The sequence below is a fragment of the Crinia signifera genome, chromosome 4 (assembly GCF_055691185.1).
Source record: "Crinia signifera chromosome 4, ASM5569118v1, whole genome shotgun sequence".
Lineage (NCBI taxonomy): Eukaryota > Metazoa > Chordata > Amphibia > Anura > Myobatrachidae > Crinia > Crinia signifera.
Window position 1 is genome coordinate 108,166,963 of NC_139220.1, and position 15,572 is coordinate 108,182,534.

The window sequence follows — 15,572 nt, forward strand, 5'->3', positions numbered from 1 at the left end:
CAGAATTTAATAGACGCATTGAGAAGTTTAGAGGTTTAGTTCAGGGAGTATTGGGAATTAGGTTGGTGGCGGGTCAGTTCAAGATGAACTGATATGGCGGAAAGAACGGTAGTTAAATTAGAGCTGTATTTACACTTAGCTGGTGGTTGATGTCGAGATGTGGGCATCACCGATCCAGGTGGGCCCGCATCTGGACCTTAACGATCATCTACTTCGGATAGCGAAAATTCTTGCGGACATTTGTAGTTGAGGGCAGGTGGCCCAATTTTTGATGACTCGGGCAGAGTGGTGAGCTCTGCCTTAGTGATATTTGCGAGGTCAGGGGCAGAAGCAGAAGGTCAACCCCCTGACCTTAAGGGCAATTGGCCCCTTTTGAAAAGTCCGCTTCGTAATTGAGCCGTTGTCTTGGACGCCTGGCAGGTGGCCGGTCCTTGGCAATTGAGGGCAGGTGGCCCTTAGATCCGGAGTTTGTTATTTTTATTACTTTGTTATTTTCCAGCAATGTTATTTATCTTGCATGCCGTTCTTTGCCCGCCACCTTAGTTAGAGCAGGGACATAAATTTGAGTTAGATTCAAATAGGCCGCCCCTGCTCAAAATAAATAAGCCGTCCCTTTTAAGCCCATTCAGTTGTACGCGTCTTTATTTCTTAGATAAGTGGTGTGAGTGTGGATGAATGCCTATGTCTGTGTGGAGTTTAAGACTGTAGAAGCCAGCTTGTCTGGCTGAAAACAGCATAAACTCACCTGGCTATTGGCAGGAATCCTTAGCTCACACACTTGATCTGGGCCCGAGGGTTCGGCTTATCTTGATTGACGGGTTGGCTGATTTGAATGACGGTTCAGGATAGGCTGGTTGAGGTCAGAGGTGGAGATTGATGGGGTGATGTTCTTGCTTCCAGAAGATTCTGCCTCTTGCTTCAGGGAACGTTGCCCTCCCGCCCGCCCCAATTATTAGTTAGAATTAGTTTTTGAGAAGTCGTTTGCACTTATTCGTTTAGTTGTTGTCGGCTTATTTTGTCTTGGCGGAAAGAACGGTAGTTAAATTAGAGCTGTATTTACACTTAGCTGGTGGTTGATGTCGAGATGTGGGCATCACCGATCCAGGTGGGCCCGCATCTGGACCTTAACGATCATCTACTTCGGATAGCGAAAATTCTTGCGGACATTTGTAGTTGAGGGCAGGTGGCCCAATTTTTGATGACTCGGGCAGAGTGGTGAGCTCTGCCTTAGTGATATTTGCGAGGTCAGGGGCAGAAGCAGAAGGTCAACCCCCTGACCTTAAGGGCAATTGGCCCCTTTTGAAAAGTCCGCTTCGTAATTGAGCCGTTGTCTTGGACGCCTGGCAGGTGGCCGGTCCTTGGCAATTGAGGGCAGGTGGCCCTTAGATCCGGAGTTTGTTATTTTTATTACTTTGTTATTTTCCAGCAATGTTATTTATCTTGCATGCCGTTCTTTGCCCGCCACCTTAGTTAGAGCAGGGACATAAATTTGAGTTAGATTCAAATAGGCCGCCCCTGCTCAAAATAAATAAGCCGTCCCTTTTAAGCCCATTCAGTTGTACGCGTCTTTATTTCTTAGATAAGTGGTGTGAGTGTGGATGAATGCCTATGTCTGTGTGGAGTTTATGACACAGGCACTTGGATTCCTATTAAGATGCCAACTTCACAGATCTGAGCAACTATGTACAAATAAAAAGCAGTGATCGCATATCTGGCCTAATTCTGACCTCATCACAGGACAATTTTTTTCCCAAAAACAGAAAAACCATGCGCACTGCAGGAGGGGCAGATGTAACATGTGCAAAGAGAGTTAGATAAGAGAGTTAGATTTGGGTGAGTTATTTTGTTTCTGTGCAGGGTAAATACTGGCTGCTTTATTCTTACACTGCAATTTAGATATCAGTTTGAGCACACTCCACTCAAATCTAACTCTCTGCAGATATAAAATGTGTCCTGACTGCAGTGTGTACATGTTTATTCCCATTTTGAGAACGGAAAAAGAAGTTGCTTCAGGTCCCCTCCGCGCTTAAGCTTCATTTGTTTCATAGTAGATCCAGCCCTGAAGGCACTGTGTATTGCAGTGGTTCCCAAACTTTGTGTCTAGGCACCCATGGGTTCCGCAATGCTCTTGCAGGGGTGCCTCGAGTTGGTGGTCCAGGACCAAATCATACTGTTTATTATGGTTAAAGTGATAGGCAAAACCAGTGTTGATGGCTGCCATTCATAAAATGTAGACAATCAGTAGAACAACTGTCTACCACCACCTCACTGACTCTAAGGCCCATACACACACTAGATGAAATGGTAAAAGATATCGGTCAGAATGGCCCTTCTGAGTCATATCATTTACTATCTCATCTTGTGTGTACATGCAATATACCTCCCTGCCAGCATGAACAAATGTGTGTATGCACTTGCCAATGCCGGCACCCCACCCGTCCCCGCCACCACAAATATAGGCATCAACCGGGAATGACTAGCTGTGTGGATCTTAAGGATGAAAGGTAGGTACACGTTTCTTAATATAATATTTGCTTCCATATTTATCAATAAAAAAACTTTTGGCCTAGGGGTGCCATGAAAAAAATGCTAATAAACTAGGAAGCTACGATTCTAAAAAGTTTGGGAACCACTGGTGAATGGTATGGCTCCCTGCAGCCTGCATATCTGCTGGAGAGCCTACCTGTACTTTCTTTGGAAAACAACTTCCTGGTTCTGATGGTGTATTGGTCCCCTCTTCATAAGTGATACCACATGTGCGGAGCCCACACATGGTGTATATCACCCTGCTGTGGCTTTGTCTAGCATTAGTATGCAATAAATGCAGAGAACTGCTGCTTCCCAGATGCTGAAAGTCTTCACCTTTTCAAAGGACATGAAGATAATATATATAAATTATAGCTTCAGAAGGTCAACAAGTATGACATAAATCTAATCTGAGGACTGCCAGCTTTCTAATCCACTGTTGTACAATGGGAATATAGTAATAAGAAAACAGCAATAAACTTGGCCCCTGACAGCTGTAACCTCTGTTAGCAGTACGAGGTCACTGGGAAGATTTGTGTTGCAAATGACATTTCACTTAGTTACCATTTTTACCAATCAAACACTTGTAGAATGACTGATACCAAATAAAAAATAAAGATTAAAATGTGTAATATAAATAAATATATTTTGGTAATTTTTTACAGAAACGATGAAACGACAGATGAGTCAAAATTCAAGGTTAGAGATTAACAGTGATATCGTATTAGGTCATAATTTCATGCATCATTTTCAGTCAGAATAATACATACAGTAATTAGAGGTAACTGACCCACTGAAAGTACATTACTGAGGGATACTTCTAATTGGTGACTGATTAATTTGATAATATAATGTTAATTGTCATAATAGCAAATGCATGCCAAGATGGGTATATCTTATCCCTGTCTGTGCGCTTGTCCCCTGGAAAAGGGTCCTGCTTTCCTGCTTACATTTGTAAAATAATTATCTTTTATAATTTGAGACTCCGATGCATTATTAGAGCTGACAGGCCTCCATTCTTGTACGTGTGTTTGGTCCATACTGTCTGACTGAGTCCTAGGAGTCACATTAAACTTATTTAGCTTTCTAAAGTTAGAAGCTTATTAGCACTGAAAAAGAAGACAGTATTCCTGAACTGTATGTGGGGGGTTTCTAGTACATGTTTTTCTGCTTTACAAAAGTTCTTAAGTTGGCAGTTGGCATGCCAGCGCTCAGGATGTCGGCAGGTAAAATACTGGTGCTGGAAACCATGATGCTGGTAAGAAGACTGGCACTTTAATCTTGTAACTGCTCACAATGTCATTGCTGGAATCCCGACTGACTGCATCCCGAACATAAGTATGCTGAAGAGGGTGAGGGTAAAAGCTGCGGTGGATGGAGGGTTAGGTTTATGGCGGCTCTACCAGGTGAGTTAGTGTTGGCCAGCGGGGGAGGGGGGGTTGGAGGGGGGTGAGTGTTAAGTTTAGGCACTAAGGGGGTACAGTTATTGTTAGGCACTAAGGGGAGGATGTTAGGTGTAGGCTTCAGAGGGGGAGAGAGGGCTAGGTTTAAACTGCAGGTAGAGACAGGGGCACCGACAGTTTTGCCTGGTGCTGGTAAATTAAGAGACGTTTAGCCGACGAAAGGGGCATGGCAATGTAAGGGGAGTGTCCAGACTTTTTTTTTTAACAAAGAGCCGGACACGCCTGCTTGCGGCAGGGTGCCGGTTTGATCGCACACCTGTGTAGGGAGAGAGAGTACAGGCTTCTTCTGCAGCTGCCTCTCTGCCCAGCTCAGCACCCATCACTGATCAGCGGCTAACAACACTTAGTTCTCTGACTCTCTGGAACAGGGGAGAGTGTAGCAGGACCCGGGCCCCTCCATCAGTGTGTTTATTTAACTATTTATTCTACTGTGGAACTACAAGTGCCAGCGGGCCCTTTAATGCCCTGCATGCTGGGACTTGTGGTTCTCCAAGTCCCAACATGCGGGGGAGGCTTGCTGGGACTCATAGTTCCACGGTATAAGATAATAGTTTATCATCTATTTTTTTACACAAAATCAGCTCGATGCCCACCGCCCAGGGGCATCGAGGACAGCCCCAGGCTTCAGCATGGGCATGTAAGTCCTGGAGGGGGGTCCCCTTCTTTGGGGGGTCCCCACTCCCCCAGGACCCCTGCCCATGCTGACCGCTCAGGGGGATGAATGCTTTGGCTGGGGGGACTTGTATAAAAAGTCTCCCCCCGGCTGTGGCATTACCCTGCTGGCTGGTTGGGCCCGGTGCTGGTTCTTGAAATACGGGGGACCCCTAGTCATTTTTTGCCCTGTATTTTGGGAACCAGGACCGACCCTTGAGCCTGGAGCTGGTTTTATAAAATCCAGAGGAACCCTATTTGGTTTCCCCCCGTGATTTTATGAAACCAGGACCGGCTTTTTGAGCCCGGGGCTGGTTATGCTCAGGAGGGGGGACCTCACGTCATTTTTTTTTACGTTTTTTGTTTTTTAGTCAAAAATAGCAAGTTTTGAAATGTGAACATTTTCATGACTGAAAATGCGCACATTTCCATGACTTAAAATTGCCACAAATCGCACCATATCGCAATTTTTCCCCGCTAATTCGCATTTCATTAAATATGCAGACTACAAGGGAAAACTGCTGGGAAAAAAGTGTGATGTGCGGCGATATGGTGCGATTTAAAAAATTGCGAAAAACTCGCATTCTATTAAATGTCACACTTCGTTTCTTCACAATAAACTTTGTGGTAGTCACTGTTTGATACATTTGTTATTCATACCTTGTGGAAAACTGATTTGTTGTTACATTTGTTACATTCCTCTAGGCTGAACCAGACACCTATGAGAAAAAACTTTCTCTCTCTAGATAATAACTTAATATTAGCATAGAGATTGGAGGTAGAACCACTTCGAACTCTATATTTGCGGCATACCAACGTAACAAGTGTTTTTGATTTATATTTAACTTTTGTGTGTTTAATATATATGTCTGTCTAGTACCTATTTTAGATATAATAATAAAAGTTAATTCTTAATACACTTTACTTTTATCCTAACACAGGCCTGGCCAACCTGTGGCACTCCAGATGTTTTCAAACTACAAATCCCATCATGCCTTGCCACAGTTTTGCTATAAGGGAGTGTTAAAACTGTGACAAGGCATGCTGGGATTTGTAGTTTCACAACATCTGGAGAGCCACAGGTTGGCCTGTCCTGTCCTAACACATCACCATTCCCTTATGTTGTGATACTAGCATTGACTGCTGAGTCAGGGGCATTGACAGAATGAGTATTTCGCGTTGCCCTACCTACCTCCATTTATTTCTCATAAATTAGAAATTACGTTACATAATTTCCATATAAGAGTGCCCCAACAAAAAATGAGTATTTTTCTTCTTTCTTTGCAAGTATAATGGGGTCTAGTATTTTGTTGCATAATGTGTAGAAGTTGTATATGGTGTGGTACACTACACTCAAGGGCACGCACCCTTTGTAGTGGCCACCCCCCTTTTTCCGGAGCACACCTTCGCCGCGCACATAACTACGTCCTTCACTTTTGTCGCCAAGGTGGGCCTGTGTACTTTAAATGCCAGGGCCTATTTTTAATCCCATTCCCGCCCTCTCTCTGCTCTCCTCTCTCTCGCCGCTCTCTTAGCATGTACACTGGAACCACTAATACCCCCCCTTCCCCTCCCAAACCCTCTCCTATCATGGAGCCCCCCCTGTCATTTTCTCCTGGATCCGCCCCGTCTATCACTGATACTATAATACCATTCAAAAGGTTGTTATTTATGGGCCTAGTTACCTTGGGAAGGCTTGCATTGATAGATTGAATGGACATGTGGGAGAGTTACATAACAACACTGTCAACTCCAATAAAATGATAAATCCACGAGTCTTTTAGTAATTCCATATGGTATATGACTAGAACCCTCTTATTCAATTATAAACATATGTCCTGTATGTTCATCAGAATATATCTCTATTTAAGTTTAAATAATTTTATCTTACATTAAATCTACTATATATTTTTTGTAAAACTTACCTGTACTATTGGTATATTGAACCATATTGGTTTTGGTTGGGGGAGACTAGCACAACAGTTATACAACTGTAATTCATATTGTAACTTGTTTTGATTCATTTTTATCTTGAGCAAATTCTAAACATATGTCCTGTAGGTTCATCAGAATATTTAAATTAATTCATTAATTAAGTTGATCTTATGGGGATAATTTACTAAAGGAAATTTGTAAAAAATAGGTGTATTTGTATCCAGAAATACACTTATTTTTTACATTTACTATCTCGAAAATACGGCAATTCATATTCGTATTGATAGCACATCAATACGACTACGAATTGCCGTATTTTCGGGATAGTAAATGTCAAAAATAAGTGTATTTCTGGATACGAATACACCTATTTTTTTTTACAAATTTCCTTTAGTAAATTTCCCCCTATATCTCATATATATTTTTCATGAAGAATTAACTATACTATTGGTACTGTATATTGAATTGGGGGAGATGAGCGCAACAGTTATACAACTGTAATTCATATTGTAACTTGTTCTGATTCATTTCTAACTTGACCAAATTTCTAAAATGTCCACTGAATATTCTTAGGATTCCTTCAATAAAAAAAAAAAAATATAATAATAAAAAAATATAGGTACTTGTTTCCTAGCACGGCCACAACGATCATAATCGCGGTCATTGGGGGTAAAATCGGGGCCATCGCGGGCATCGCATGCGCAAAAAAATCGGGTGCGATGGGCCAGACGCGATGCCCGCGATTTCCCTATAAAGAACAATGTTAAATGCCTCAATTTACCCGCGATGACCACGATTTCCCATAGGAAACAATGTTAAATGGCTGAATGTACCCAAATTATCATAGGAACAATGGTAAATGGGCCAAAAACACCCCTGAACATTGAAATGTCCCCCCAAAAGTATTTTACGCCACGACGTGATCAACGTGAACCCGAAGCGTGGCGAGCGCAGCGAGCCCACGAGGGGCGGCGGTACGCGTCCTCCGACCTTTCATACCCCCACTATCCACTAGGGCGTGGAGTGAGAATAGAATAGTGTGGCGAGCGCAGCGAGCCACCGAGCCCGAAGCGTGGCGAGCGCAGCGAGCCCCGCGAGGGGACGCGGATACCTGTGAAGCCCGCGAAGGGACGCGTTTACCTGTGAAGGTATCCGCGTCCCCTCGCGGGGCTCGCTGCGCTCGCCATGCTTCGGGCTCGGTGGCTCGCAGCGCTCGCCACACTATTCTATTCTCACTCCACGCCCTAGTGGATAGTGGGGGTATGAAAAGGTCGGAGGACGCATACTGCCGCCGCTCGCCACGCTTCGGGTTCACGTTCATCGCGGGGTGGCGTTAACTACTTTTGGGGGGACATTTCACTGGTCAGGGGGGTTTTTTGGGCTTTCTGGCCCATTTACCATTGTTCACTATGATGATTTGGGTAAATTGACCCATTTAACATTGTTTCCTATGGGAAATCGGGGTCATCGCGGGTAAATTGAGGCATTTAACATTGTTCCCTATGGGGAAATCGCGGCCATCGCGGGTGGACCATTTAAGCATTTTTAGGCGCACACGACGTGACCGACCCGATTTTTCACTGTTTTCAATGCATTTCAATGGAAAAATCGGGGGCATCGCGTCGGTCGCGTCGCAGGCCACTAAAATTACCCCCGATGGCCAAGATTTGTGGCCGTGCTAGGAAACAAGTACCAAAATATATATATATAAGTGTTTGGGTATCATCCACATATAGATGATACTGAAATCTGAAAGAGTTTCCTAGGCGAGATGGCATAGATCAGCGTTTCTCAAACTGTGGGTCCTGACCACAAAGTGGGTCCCAACCATCTGCGCATGGGATTACGACGCCATATTGCTGACCGTCAGTCTTATGACTCATCTGATCTCTCAGCCAGTGATCCAAAGAGTCTGAGAAATGAATTGAATTGTTTGTTACTTCAGACTCCTTCATCACTGATTTAGAGATCTGAGGAGTTCTCAGGCAGCTACTCCCCCACTCCATTTAGATTCAAAGGTGTTATCTCTCCAAATCTGTGACAAACCTTTTGTAAGTGCAGCATGGCGGTGGTAATACACGGGCACCTGTCGGAGCAGTTCCGGGAGGCAGCAGGGAGCATAAGCAGGAAGGAGGGGAGCTCTGAGCACAGGCGTTATGGTATGTGTCTGTGAAGGGGGGCAGGGGGGGATATACTCTTTAAATAAACGGTACTTGTGTATTATCACGGCACCCACTATGGCATTTGCGTAGTGGGCTATTCAGGGTAGTGAAATCGCATCGCATGTCATTATTGTATGGCATGTGATGCGATGTGCTTTTCCTATGTAATGTATTCACTGCTCTCTGTCAGTGAATACATTACAAAAATCGTGTCCGATAAAAAAATCGCATCGCATCACTTCTGATGTGACATATAATAATGGCATTTAATGTGCTATATAATTAAATTACATAAATAATCATTTATTTAGGCCCCCCCCCCCAGTATCCATGTCATTCCGAAGCGTGGCGACCGCAGCGAGCCCCGCGAGGGGCGGCGGAACGCGTCCGCCCGATCTTTTCATACCCCCACTATCCACGTCGGCATGGAGTTGATTTCATATAGTGTGGCGAGCGCAGTGAGCCCCGCGAGGGGATGCATAATACATGCAACATAATAGGCGTCCCCTCGCGGGGCTCGCTACGCTCGCCACACTATGGGGAAGATTTATTAAGCTTGGAGAAGAGATAAACTGGAGATAAAGCGGAGAAAAGGTAAAAGGAGATAAAGCACCAGCCAATCAGCTGTGTTTGAAAAAGACAGTTGGGAGTTGATTGGCTGGTGCTTTATTTCCTTTTAGCTTTTCTCCGCTTTATCTCCAGTTTATCTCTTCTCCAAGCTTAATAAATCTGCCCCTATATAAGATCAACTCCACGCCGACGTGGATAGTGGGGTATGAAAAGGTCAGGCTGACTTGTTCCACTGCCCCTCGCGGGGCTTGCTGCGCTCGCCACACTTCGGGATCACGTGGATCACTATATCATGTCATTTATTGATATAGTACATTAAATGCCATTATAACAGGTACAATCGCATCTCATCGCATCGCATCGCATGCCATACAATAATGGCATGCGATGCGATTTCACTACGTTTGCGTACGTAGTAAAATCGGGCGCCGTGATAATACAAAGTACCAAATAAACACCCAATGCCTCCCTCTTCCATCCCCTGTCACCCTTTTTCTTCCCCCACTTTCCCCTGCCACGCTCTCGCACGGTCACTTCACTTGCTTTGTGCCACTGCATTGCTACAGTGCATGCGCCGTCTTCTGGCCACAAATTTGGTGGCCATTCTATGGAAACTTGCTGGGGTCCTGTAATAATTGTTATTGTCAAATGCGCAAGACCTGCTCTGAACATATGTAGAATAGGTCATGTGTGATTGTTCACTGTTTATCCTTAGCTGCAGCATGACTGACATGCTGCAGTGTTCGGGGGGCAGAGCAGGGGTGGTGACCAGTACCATTCAAAAAAAAATTGTGATAATTTTGTAGGCGTGCGGAGCCCAGGGTCTGGCCAACAGCCAATGAGTAAGCTATGGCTTATGGATTCTTTGGATGCAGCATGCATCACAGATGTTGGCAGGGAGCCTCTATTTACTACAGACACCTCCTGGGCATTAGACTATTTATATAGTATTTAATACAGAATTGCACAGCTGTTTCCATGAGGCTGCATAAAACCAACCACGTCAGAATCAGTCCTGATGTCCAGAAGACCTAGGAATTGTAGAGTTTGTATGTAAACTTCATGATGCGGGTCACACAAAATAAACAAGCCTGTGTTCAGATATATGCTACCAGCAGGGTGTACCACAGTCCAAGTTTGCCAAAGGTGCGGGACGCCAGCTGAACTTGGACTTTTTTTAAAAGCAGCAATCATTTTGAAGACATAACCATGCCTTGTAAATGATTGCCACTGTATTACAGCACAATGTACAGGTTAGACCAGGGGTGTCCAACTCAAATTCATCGGGGCCGCATCAGCAGTTTGGTCACCATCAAAGCGCCGGTTGTATCTGTAGGTCCCCCTGTATAATTATAATGCATGACACCACAGGCTGCTCCCCCTGTATAATATAAAATGAATGCCATGACACCACAGGCTGCTCCCCCTGTATAATAATAATGCCATGACACCACAGACTGCTGCCCCTGTATAATATAATAAAAGTAATGCCATGACACATAAATGATTATACAGGAGGAGCAGCCTGTGGTGTCATGGCATTATTATTATTATACACGGGGACACCTCAGGAAACAGCAGATATATATATTTTTTTTTATTGTGAGTGTGATCACTTACTGTTTCCCCGTCTGTCCTGCAGCGGCTTCCAGCTTTTCTTCACTGCTTGCTGTGGCCACACTGTCCCCGACTCCCGGTCCAGCTTCCCTGCCTGCTCCTACTTCTCTACAGACGCATGGGCGGGCGGCGACATCGTCATGACGTCCCCACCCAGTGTCTGTCACTGCCGGGCATCAGAGGGAACATGGCCGCTGACAGTGGAGGAACAGGTAAGGCGGCGGCGGACGTGGACGCGGCCCGCAGCACTCCTGTTTTAGACACACTGCCCCTGCGTGCTATCTCCTCGCGCGGGCCACATGACGAGGTCTCGCGGGCCGGATTTGGCCCGCGGGCCTTGTGTTTGACACCCGTGGGTTAGACGAAGCACTTCACGGGACCAACGAAGGGTTAAATAGAAACAAAAGGAACAACAAAGAATAAAGTGCAAATTAAATATTTATACTTGGGTTTAGCTGCCATGTAAACAACTAACCTAGTATTTTCCATTTCTTCGGGAATTATTTTTGGATTATTGGTTTGTTTTTCTCTTTCCATTCATCTATGTAATGGATTGAAAAGCTGATGCGGTTTGCAGAGATTCAGTTGCTAAATGTGTTGAAGTCATTTGTGGGAATACATTTTTGAAAATGAGCAAGTCTCCAATACATGGCCTCTTCCTGGCTGTATTAACAATGTGTGTGTGTGCGGGAAAAGTAACGGCCTGTCATAAGACATATATAGAAAGGGGAGAACTACTTAAGATATTAAGCACATAAAGAAACTAAGAGATGATTGCATTAAACCAGGTCATTGTGGTGAGTGCAGTAATCATTGTTCTTTCTTAAAGAACAATCATGTCATCCACTCAGACCTAGCTAACAATGGGACACAGACAGTCACAGGGAAGTCAAGATTTGTGCAAAAACTGTCCAGTATGTAACTTCATTGGATAGTATACAAACATTCCACATGGAGTCTTTAAACATCCTAGCATCTGATGTGTGACCTTATGCATGTATATATTTTCACATTTCACAACTTATATAAACCTGAAATAACGACTCGGAAACTTGGGTTTGGCAGAAATTGTTAGCTGAATTTATTTAAAGCACTTTAAGCTAATTGATTGTATTATAGTTCCTTAATTAATGGTGGCCCAGAAAGAACGGCTAGTGATCTAAGCTCCACCCCACGACTGACGTGGTAACGACATTTTCCCTCCTTCCCTGTCCCTATTATCCCAGCTAACTCTGCCCTCCCCTGCTTCCTTATTGGATCCGAGTCACATGCTTCCTTAGGTACACACAGCCTTGGATGTTTAATTCACTACATTCCTATGGCAGTCATTACGTTGTTCTTATAGAAAAAAAGGGAGGTTTTATACAGTAGTACATTTAGAAAACCAAATTAATCTAGCATGGACATGGTCATATATAGAATGTTTCCAAATTCTGTATGGTCTTTTAGGGTTGTAAGAGGAGCATTTCACAAGTAATACTTGATAGAGGTGCACACCCCATCATAATAATAGGTTCAATTAAAAATGGCCTGGGGAGAACTCTACAGAGCAGAGTGTTATAGTCAGGGTGCACTGCATTAACCTACTATTGCTAGGTCAATAAGGGGTATTCAGAGATGGACATTAATTGCATGGCTAACACATCGTTGGACGCAGTAGTGATTGTACAGCATACTATCATTTATAGCTCAACCCATGTCAGTCATTATTAACCACCATGCATTGCCATTAGCCTTGTGGTAGAGCATGCTGGCATATATAATTCGACAGCTGGTGGTGGCATGCCACACATTACTGTCCTTGATATATATGCTTATTAATCAATTAGAAATCCTGTAATATGTTACACTATGTAGACAAAAGTGATTGGTCACAGACAGCAAATAGAGCAACACAATTTGATTGATGTATATCCACCACGTGCAAAGATTACTGCAGACACATTTCGTGACAAACTGTCCATAAGTTCCTGGACAACAGCAAGCAGTACTGTATGTTTGCCATTCTACCTTAAGTACAGCGACCATGACAATGATGAAGGCTGAGTCGGCCTAGAATGCACCCATCGCTCCAATTAATGCCAGAGGTTCTCAGAGGGTTTAAAACCTGGACTCGGGGCTGGTCAGTCCATCCAGGTTACAGAATTTTCTGTAAAACCATCTAAAACAGGAGCAAACCATAATGCCACCACCTCCATACTTTGCTGTAGCTACTGTGCACTCTGGCATCGGACGTTCTCCTGGTAATCGCAGCTTTAGGTTATGTGTGGGCATGGCAAGCTGTGTTTTAATCTTACATAGCGCATGCCAAAGGGTATCATGTATGAGAATATAATAGACCCTGATGAAGAGTAAGCTGGCAGACTCACAAGTAGTTAAATAATTGTCCATTCTTGTCTTTTCTCCTTTAATTATCAAATATGCCATTAATTTAAAAGGCGCTCTCATCCTCTCATTATTTAGTGCACACTTTAATGTCATTAAAATCTTTCAAAGGACACAATTTCTCTAAGAGCCTTATCTCTGCATCACTAATGGCTAGCTTTTGGCTTGTCTCCCTGTAAGAGGAAAGCAAGCACTTGTTTACCGGGAATATAGGAGTACATTACAAAGGGAATTAGCTCGGAGCTGTTAGTCTGATTAATGCACTTAACTATTCCTGACCACCCCTCCTCCTGGTGGTAGATAATGCATGGGCACCAGCTGGAAATGGATAGGATGTGGGGTCAGATTGGGGAGGCAATGAATGGGAGGAGTGCTTAGGAGGACCGACCTGTGTGAATCTTGGTGTTTTGCAAGAAAATAAATGAGACACAGAAATGATTTCCTGGACCAGAGCTAACACTGACAATTAGGGCACATTCCATTAGCAGACTTGCTGGATTTCAGACATCTTCGTTTAACCAGAAAAAATGAAACCCTTAGGGACTGAAGATGTATCCAAGTATGGCGAATCAGAAATAACAGACATTTCCTGCAGTCACACGTCCTTGTCTTTAAGTGGCACTGAAACATATATATATATATATATAATTTTTTTTTTAAAGAGGACCCAATTTAATAGTGATATGATTGATATGAAGATCTTAAGCCTCAAATACACTAAGAGAAATTACAAAAAATATCGCTAATTTCTGCTCTTCTGAGTGATATCGTTTCTAATATCGTCCCGTGTGTATGCACTATATCGTTGACAATGCACCCTCCCATGGTTCGTTAACGATGTCCTTCGTTATCTGTACATGCAGATCAATTTTGCCAATATCATCAAAGAATGTATGTATGTATGGAGAAGGGACAATGTCATTCTCTTTAAATGTGTAAATATATGGAATGTCATTACACAGTTTATCAGTTAACTGATATCTTTTCTTAGGTAATGTCATTCTTAAGTAATTATAAATAAGCACTATGGAGGAGATTTACTAAGCCTTGTAAAAAGAGAAAGTGGAGTGAAGAAGTGTACAAGCCAATCAGCTCCTAATTGTCATGTTACAAACGTGTGTTTAAAAAATGACAGAAGTGGATTGGTTGATAGTTTATTGTATCTCCATCCACTTTATCATTTTACATTGTTTAGTGCATCTCTCCCTAAGGGGGTTATTCTAGTTTTCTAGTTCACTCTTTCTGACAAAATCCTTCTTAGATGGACAAAACCATGTGCACAAGGGGCAAACGCAGGATTTTCAGAAGGGGGTTTCCAGAGGGGCGGAGCAAAGCACGAAGATGGACACTTAGGTGACCCAGTATATGCCGTGTCAGTTAAAGTATTATAGATAGACCAAATGTATAAATAATAATAATATTATTTATACATTTGGTATACATTTTGCTGTTCATGATTTAAATACAAATTATTTTGCACCAAATCCGGAGAGTGCCGCCTCGTGATTCCACTGCTGTGGATCCAAAGCCAGCTCTATATATATACATATATATATATAGTTGTAGGAGACGATCGGCACTCGATGGGAACGGTACTCAGTGGAATAGTATGTTGCCCGGGTGCCTGCCGGGGGCATACGTATGCCAAATGTAGGAGAGGGGGAATGGAGGCACTCCAGGGTCTTGCAAAGAAATAGACAGACACGGCGGTCTGTGCGGGCAACGTTTCGATCTTTAATGATCTTTTTTATATATATATATACACACATACATACAGGGGCATCAACAGCAGTGTAGACTCCTGGGCATAGCAATGCATTGGGACCCCTACCGATCCTCCAGCAGTATGGGTGGGGGAAGCATTGATGTCCCGCGGGTGGGAGGGGGTATTATATCAAACGCTCTGCATGTAGGGCCTGGATCAGTAATTTCCACTAATTACCCCTTTACTGCACAGAAGGTGGGAGAAGGGGGCATTGGGCTGAATGAAGGGGCCCTGATACATAACTTCCAGGGTGGTAGAGGATGTTTAATATGCAGAGTAGGGTTGTATAGTGGAGTGGGCTTATTATTCATAATTTTCTGGTGGGAGGACAGCTTGCTTGACTGCAGATATCTCCAGTTTCCGGAAATAGATTTCTTAGATTTTAATGGAATTAAAAATGAGAGAATCCCATCTACCAAACGGTATTGGGGACAAGGGGATCAGAGTTCAGTAGGCAGAGCAATCTGCCAATGAGTATATAAAACTACATGCCAGGTG